The 9,568-nt window shown below is 42.9% G+C and overlaps 1 pseudogene; it reads left to right on the forward strand.

The window, feature by feature from the left end:
- LOC124027645 overlaps positions 1-9,424 on the forward strand; it is a 46,006-nt pseudogene extending 36,582 nt beyond the window's left edge.
- Positions 9,425-9,568: the final 144 nt, after the last annotated feature.

Consider the following 9,568-nt stretch of genomic DNA (forward strand, 5'->3'; position numbering starts at 1 on the left):
GGGTTATATGGGGGTTATATGGCCATCATTATGGGGTTATATGACATCATTATGGGGGGTTATATGGTCATCATTATGGGGGTTATATGGTCATCATTATGGGGGTTATATGGCCATCATTATGGGGGGTTATATGGCCATCATTATGGGGGTTATATGGGGTTTATATGACATCATTATGGGGTTATATGACCATCATTATGGGGGTTATATGGGGGTTATATGGTCATCATTATGGGGGTTATATGGGGTTATATGGCCATCATTATGGGGGTTATATGACATCATTATGGGGGTTATATGGTCATCATTATGGGGGTTATATGGCCATCATTATGGGGTTATATGGCCATCATTATGGGGGTTATATGGCCATCATTATGGGGGTTATATGGGGGTTATATGGCCATCATTATGGGGGTTATATGGTTATCATTGTGGGGTTATATGGTCATCATTATGGGGGTTGTATGGCCATCATTATGGGGGTTATATGGCCATCATTATGGGGGTTGTATGGTCATCATTATGGGGGTTATATGACATCATTATGGGGGTTATATGGTCATCATTATGGGGGTTATATGGCCATCATTATGGGGGTTATATGGCCATCATTATGGGGGTTATATGGGGGTTATATGGCCATCATTATGGGGGTTATATGGCCATCATTATGGGGGTTATATGGGGGTTATATGGCCATCATTATGGGGGTTATATGGCCATCATTATGGGGGTTATATGGCCATCATTATGGGGGTTGTATGGTCATCATTATGGGGGTTATATGACATCATTATGGGGTTATATGGTCATCATTATGGGGTTATATGGCCATCATTATGGGGGTTATATGGCCATCATTATGGGGTTATATGGCCATCATTATGGGGGTTATATGGCCATCATTATGGGGGTTATATGACATCATTATGGGGGTTATATGGTCATCATTATGGGGGTTATATGGTCATCATTATGGGGTTATATGGCCATCATTATGGGGTTATATGGCCATCATTATGGGGGTTATATGGCCATCATTATGGGGGTTATATGGCCATCATTATGGGGGTTATATGGCCATCATTATGGGGGTTATATGGGGTTTATATGACATCATTATGGGGTTATATGACCATCATTATGGGGGTTATATGGGGGTTATATGGTCATCATTATGGGGGTTATATGGTCATCATTATGGGGGTTATATGGCCATCATTATGGGGGGTTATATGGCCATCATTATGGGGGTTATATGGCCATCATTATGGGGGTTATATGGGGGTTATATGGCCATCATTATGGGGGTTATATGGCCATCATTATGGGGGTTATATGGGGGTTATATGGTCATCATTATGGGGGTTATATGACATCATTATGGGGGTTATATGGCCATCATTATGGGGGTTATATGGCCATCATTATGGGGTTATATGGTACTCATTATGGGGTTATATGGTCATCATTATGGGGGTTATATGGCCATCATTATGGGGTTATATGACATCATTATGGGGGTTATATGGCCATCATTATGGGGGTTATATGGGGGTTATATGGCCATCATTATGGGGGTTATATGGTCATCATTATGGGGGTTATATGGCCATCATTATGGGGTTATATGGCCCTCATTATGGGGGTTATATGGGGGTTATATGGTCATCATTATGGGGGTTATATGGCCATCATTATGGGGGTTATATGGCCATCATTATGGGGTTATATGGCCATCATTATGGGGGTTATATGGCCATCATTATGGGGGTTATATGGCCCTCATTATGGGGGGTTATATGGATATCATTATGGGGGTTATATGGTCATCATTATGGGGGTTACATGGGGGTTATATGGCCATCATTATGGGGGTTATATGGGGGTTATATGGCCATCATTATGGGGGTTATATGGTCATCATTATGGGGGTTATATGGCCATCATTATGGGGGTTATATGGCCATCATTATGGGGTTATATGGCCCTCATTATGGGGTTATATGGCCATCATTATGGGGGTTATATGGCCCTCATTATAGGGGGTTATATGGTCATCATTATGGGGGTTACATGGGGGTAATATGGACATCATTATGGGGGTTATATGGGGTAATATGGACATCATTATGGGGGTTTATATGGCCATCATTATGGTGGTTATATGGACATCATTATGGGGTTATATGGTCATCATGGGGTTATATGGCCATCATTGTGGGGGTTAAATGGCCATCATTATGGGGGTTATATGGGGTTATATGGCCATCATTATGGGGGTTATATGACATCATTATGGGGGTTATATGGGGGTTTATGGTCATCATTATGGGGGTTATATGGGGTTATATGGTCATCATTATGGGGTATATGGCCATCATTATGGGGGTTATATGGCCATCATTATGGGGGTTATATGGCCATCATTATGGGGGTTATATGGGGGTTATATGGCCATCATTATGGGGGTTATATGGCCATCATTATGGGGGTTATATGGGGTTATATGGTCATCATTATGGGGGTTATATGGCCATCATTATGGGGTTATATGACATCATTATGGGGTTATATGGCCATCATTATGGGGGTTATATGGCCATCATTATGGGGGTTATATGGCACTCATTATGGGGGTTATATGGCCATCATTGTGGGGGGTTATATGGTCATCATTACGGGGGTTATATGACATCATTATGGGGTTATATGGACATCATTATGGGGGTTATATGGTCATAATTATGGGGGTTACATGGGGTTATATGGCCATCATTATGGGGGTTATATGGCCATCATTATGGGGTTATATGGCCATCATTATGGGGTTATATGGCCATCATTATGGGGGTTGATTGGCCCTCATTATGGGGGTTATATGGTCATCATTATGGGGGTTATATGGACATCATTATGGGGTTATATGGTCATCATTATGGGGGTTACATGGGGGTAATATGGACATCATTATGGGGGTTATATGGTCATCATTATGGGGGTTACATGGGGGTAATATGGACATCATTATGGGGGGTTATATGGGGGTAATATGGACATCATTATGGGGGTTATATGGCCATCATTATGGGGTTATATGGACATCATTATGGGGGTTATATGGACATCATTATGGGGGTTATATGGGGGTTATATGGCCATCATTATGGGGGTTATATGGTCATCATTATGGGGTTATATGGCCATCATTATGGGGGTTATATGGCCATCATTATGGGGGTTATATGGCCATCATTATGGGGTTATATGGCCCTCATTATGGGGGTTATATGGTCATTATGGGGGTTACATGGGGGTAATATGGACATCATTATGGGGGTTATATGGGGGTAATATGGACATCATTATGGGGGTTATATGGACATCATTATGGGGGTTATATGGACATCATTATGGGGGTTATATGGGGTTATATGGCCATCATGGGGTTATATGGCCATCATGGGGTTATATGGCCATCATTATGGGGTTATATGGGGTTATATGGTCATCATGGGGTTATATGGCCATCATGGGGGTTATATGGCCATCATTTGGGGTTATATGGCCATCATTGTGGGGGTTACATGGCCATCATTAGGGCGGTTATATGGCAATCATTATGGAATTTATATGGTCATCATTATGGGGGTTACATGGGGGTTATATGGCCATCATTATGGGGTTATATGGTTATCATTATGGGGTTATATGGCCCTCATTATGGGGTTATAGCCATCATTATGGGGGTTATATGTCATCATTATGGGGTTATATGGCCATCATTATGGGGGTTATATGGCCATCATTATGGGGATTATATGACATCATTATGGGCGTTATATGGGGTTATATGGCCTTCATTATGGGGGTTATATGGGGGTTATATGGCCATCATTATGGGGTTATATGGTCATTATTATGGGGGTTACATGGGGGTTATATGGCCATTGTGGGGTTATATGGCCATCATTATGGGGGTTATATGGTCATCATTATGGGGGTTATATGGACATCATTATGGGGTTATATGGTCATCATTATGGGGGTTACATGGGGGTTATATGGCCATCATTATGGGGGTTATATGGACATCATTATGGGGTTATATGACATCATTATGGGGTTATATGGTCATCATTATGGGGGTTATATGGTCATCATTATGGGGTTATATGGTCATCATTATGGGGGTTATATGGACATCATTATGGGGGTTATATGGTCATCATTATGGGGGTTACATGGGGGTAATATGGACATCATTATGGGGGTTATATGGGGGTAATATGGACATCATTATGGGGTTATATGGCCATCATTATGGGGGTTATATGTACATCATTATGGGGGTTATATGGGGGTTATATAGCCATCATTATGGGGGGTTATATGGTCATCATTATGGGGGTTATATGGCCCATCATTATAGGGGTTATATGGCCATCATTATGGGAATTTATATGGCCATCGTATGGGGTTATATGGCTATCAATATGGGGGTTATATGGCCCTCATTATGGGGGTTATATGGTCATCACATGGGGGTTACATGGGGTAATATGGACATCGTTATGGGGTTTTATGGACATCATTATGGGGGCTATATGCCATCATGGGGTTATATGGCCATCATTATGGGGGTTATATGGGGGTTATATGGTCATCATGGGGGCTATATGGCCATCATGGGGTTATATGGCCATCATTGTGGGGGGGGTTACTTGGCCATCATTAGGGCGGTTATATGGCAATCATTATGGGGTTATATGGTCATCATTATGGGGTTACATGGGGGTTATATGGCCATCATTATGGGGGTTATATGGTTATCATTATGGGGGGTTATATGGCCCTCATTATGGGGTTATATGTCATCATTATGGGGTTATATGGCCATCATTATGGGGGTTATATGACATCATTATGGGGTTATATGGACATCATTATGGGGTTATATGACATCATTATGGGCGTTATATGGGGGTTATATGGCCTTCATTATGGGGGTTATATGGGGGTTATATGGCCATCATTATGGGGGTTATATGGTCATTATTATGGGGGTTACATGGGGGTTATATGGCCATCATTATGGGGGTTATATGGTCATCATTACGGGGTTATATGGACATCATTATGGGGGTTATATGTCATCGTTATGGGGTTACATGGGGGTTATATGGCCATCATTATGGGGGTTATATATGGCCATCATTATGGGGGTTGTATGGACATCATTATGGGGGTTATATGGGGGTTATATGGTCATCATTATGGGGGTTATATGGGGGTTATATGGCCATCATTATGGGGGTTATATGACATCATTATGGGGGGTTATATGGCCATCATTATGGGGGTTATACGTCGAATGTATGCACACATGACTGTAAGTCGCTTTGGATAAAAGCGTCTGCTAAATGGCATATATTAATATTATTATTATCATTATGGGGTTATATGGGGTTATATGGTCATCATTATGGGGTTATATGGCCATCATTATGGGGGTTATATGGCCATCATTATGGGGTATATGGCCATCATTATGGGGGTAATATGGCCATCATTATGGGGGTTATATGACATCATTATGGGGGTTATATGGCCCTCATTATGGGGGTTATATGACATCGTATATGGGGGTTATATGGGGTTATATGGCCATCATTATGGGGGTATATGACATCATTATGGGGGTTATATGACATCATTATGGGGGTTATATGGCCATCATTATGGGGGTTATATGGGGTTATATGGTCATCATTATGGGGTTATATGGCCATCATTATGGGGGATATATGGCCATCATTATGGGGGTTATATGGCCCTCATTATGGGGGTTATATGGTCATCATTATGGGGGTTATATGGTCATCATTATGGGGTTACATGGGGTTATATGGCCATCATTATGGGGTTATATGCCATCAATATAGTGATTATATGGGGGTTATATGGTCATCATTATGGGGGTTATATGGCCATCATTATGGGGTTATATGGCCATCATTATGGGGGTTATATGGCCCTCATTATGGGGTTATATGGCCATCATTATGGGGGTTATATGGCCCTCATTATGGGGTTATATGGTCATCATTATGGGGGTTACATGGGGGTAATATGGACATCATTATGGGGGTTATATGGGGGTTATATGGTCATCATTATGGGGGTTATATGGCCATCATTATGGGGGATATATGGCCATCATTATGGGGTTATATGGCCCTCATTATGGGGGTTATATGGTCATCATTATGGGGTTATATGGTCATCATTATGGGGGTTACATGGGGGTTATATGGCCATCATTATGGGGGTTATATGGCCATCATTATGGGGATTATATGGGGGTTATATGGCCATCATTATGGGGGTTATATGGTCATCATTATTGGGGTTATATGGCCATCATTATGGGGTTATATGGCCATCATTATGGGGGTTATATGGCCCTCATTATGGGGGTTATATGGCCATCATTATGGGGTTATATGGCCCTCATTATGGGGGTTATATGGTCATCATTATGGGGGTTACATGGGGGTAATATGGACATCATTATGGGGGTTATATGGGGGTAATATGGACATCATTATGGGGTTATATGGGGTAATATGGACATCATTATGGGGGTTATATGGCCATCATTATGGGGGTTATATGGACATCATTATGGGGGTTATATGGTCATCATGGGGGTTATATGGCCATCATGGGGGTTATATGGCCATCATTGTGGGGGTTATATGGCCATCATTATGGCGGTTATATGGCCATCATTGTGGGGGTTATATGGCCATTATTGTGGGGGGTTATATGGCCATCATTGTGGGGGTTATATGGCCATCATTGTGGGGGTTATATGGCCATCATTATGGGGGTTATATGGCCATCATTATGGCGGTTATATGGCCATTATTGTGGGGGTTATATGGCCATCATTGTGGGGGTTATATGGCCATCATTATGGGGGTTATATGGCCATCATTATGGGGGTTATATGGCCATCATTATGGGGGTTATATGGCCAATATTATGGCGGTTATATGGGGTTATATGGCCATCATTGTGGGGGTTATATGGGGGTTATATGGCCATCATTATGGCGGTTATATGGCCATCATTGTGGGGGTTATATGGCCATCATTGTGGGGGTTATATGGCCATCATTATGGCGGTTATATGGCCATCATTATGGCGGTTATATGGCCATCATTATGGGGGTTATATGGTCATCATTATGGGGGTTACATGGGGGTTATATGGCCATCATTATGGGGGCTATATGGCTATCATTATGGGGGTTACATGGGGGTTATATGGCCATCATTATGGGGGTTATATGGCCATCATTATGGAGGTTATATGGCCATCATTATGGGGGTTATATGGCCATCATTATGGGGGTTATATGGCCCTCATTATGGGGGTTATATGGCCATCATTATGGGGGTTATATGACATCATTATGGGGGTTATATGGGGTTATATGGCCTTCATTATGGGGGTTATATGGCCATCATTATGGGGGTTATATGGTCATTATTATGGGGGTTATATGGTCATCATTATGGGGGTTATATGGCCATCATTATGGGGGTTATATGGTCATCATTATGGGGGTTATATGGGGTTATATGGTCATCATTATGGGGGTTATATGGCCATCATTATGGGGTTATATGGTCATCATTATGGGGGTTATATGGGGTTATATGGCCATCATTGTGGGGGGTTATATGGCCATCATTATGGGGGTTATATGGTCATCATTATGGGGGTTATATGGGTTATATATGGCCATCATTATGGGTGTTATATGGCCATCATTATGGGGGTTATATGGGGTTATATGGCCATCATTATGGGTGTTATATGGCCATCATTATGGGGGTTATATGGTCATCATTATGGGGGTTATATGGCCATCATTGTGGGGGTTATATGGACATCATTATGGGGGCTATATGGTCATCATTATGGGGGTTACATGGGGGTTATATGGCCATCATTATGGGGGTTATATGGCCATCATTATGGGGGTTATATGGCCATCATTATGGGGCTATATGACATCATTATAGTTATATACCACCCATTATGGGGTATATGGGGGTTATATGGTCATCATTATGGGGCCATATGGGGCTATAAGGTCACACATGGGGCTATATGACATCAATATGGGTTATACACACCAATATGGGGGCTATATGGGGCTATATGGTCAACAATATGGGGGTTATATGGCCATCATTATGGGGGTTATATGGCCATCATTATGGGGGCTATATGGGCCATCATTATGGGGGTTATATGGGGTTATATGGTTATCATTATGGGGGTTATATATCATTATGGGGGTTATATGGCCCTCATTATGGGGGTTATATGGCCTCATTATGGGGGCTATATGGCCCTCATTATGGGGGTTATATGGCCACCACACATAGTTATATGTAACATCATTATGGGGGTTATATGACATCATTGTGGTGGTATATGGACATCATTGTGGTGGCTATATGGCCATCATTATGGGGTTATATGGGGTATATGGACATCATTGTGGGGGTATATGACATAATTCTCCCAGTTGTGTCACACTGTTAAGACTTTGTATGGCACGCTCAAATCTCCCAGTCAATTAATCCCAACAAATGATAGGTTGATCCTAATACAGTAGTACACATTACTATGGTCTGAACCCCGTAGTGCTCTCTGGTCTGAACCCCGTAGTGCTCTGGTCTGAACCCCGTAGTGCTCTGGTCTGAACCCCGTAGTGCTCTGGTCTGAACCCCGGGAGGCTCTCTGGTCTGAACCCGTAGTGCTCTCTGGTCTGAACCCCGTAGTGCTCTCTGGTCTGAACCCCGTAGTGCCTCTGGTCTGAACCCCGTAGTGCTCTCTGGTCTGAACCCCGTAGTGCTCTCTGGTCTGAACCCCGTAGTGCTCTCTGGTCTGAACCCTGTAGTGCTCTCTGAAGTGCTCTCTGGTCTGAACCCCGTGGTGCTCTCTGGTCTGAACCCCGTGGTGCTCTCTGGTCTGAACCCTGTAGTGCTCTCTGTAGTGCTCTCTGGTCTGAACCCCCGTGGTGCTCTCTGGTCTGAACCCTGTAGTGCTCTCTAGTCTGAACCTGCTCTCTTGTAGTGTTTCCTGTCCGGAACTCTGTAGTGTTCCCTGTGAACGCTTGGTGGGGTCCTGCTGCTCTTCAACAGCTGCTTTGACAAACACAGACACGCTGTACCGTATTAATCGGGCCAGATTGGTGTCAATAATGTCTGTGTGTCGCTCTCTTTCTCAGGTTTGGGCCGTTCCAGGGAAGTATGCTTTAATGGGAGCTGCAGCACAACTGGGTGAGTGTCATTCCTGGAGTCCTTCCTCTGGTGTAGAGATGTCACACTGACTGTTTACCTGATAGTATCATTTCTGGAGTCCTTCCTCTGGTGTAGAGATGTCACACTGACTGTTTACCTGATAGTGTCATTCCTGGGGTCCTTCCCCTGGTGTAGAGATGTCACACTGACTGTTTACCTGATGGTGTCATTCC

This window comes from Oncorhynchus gorbuscha, unplaced genomic scaffold, assembly GCF_021184085.1.
Source record: "Oncorhynchus gorbuscha isolate QuinsamMale2020 ecotype Even-year unplaced genomic scaffold, OgorEven_v1.0 Un_scaffold_3419, whole genome shotgun sequence".
NCBI classification, from domain to species: domain Eukaryota; kingdom Metazoa; phylum Chordata; class Actinopteri; order Salmoniformes; family Salmonidae; genus Oncorhynchus; species Oncorhynchus gorbuscha.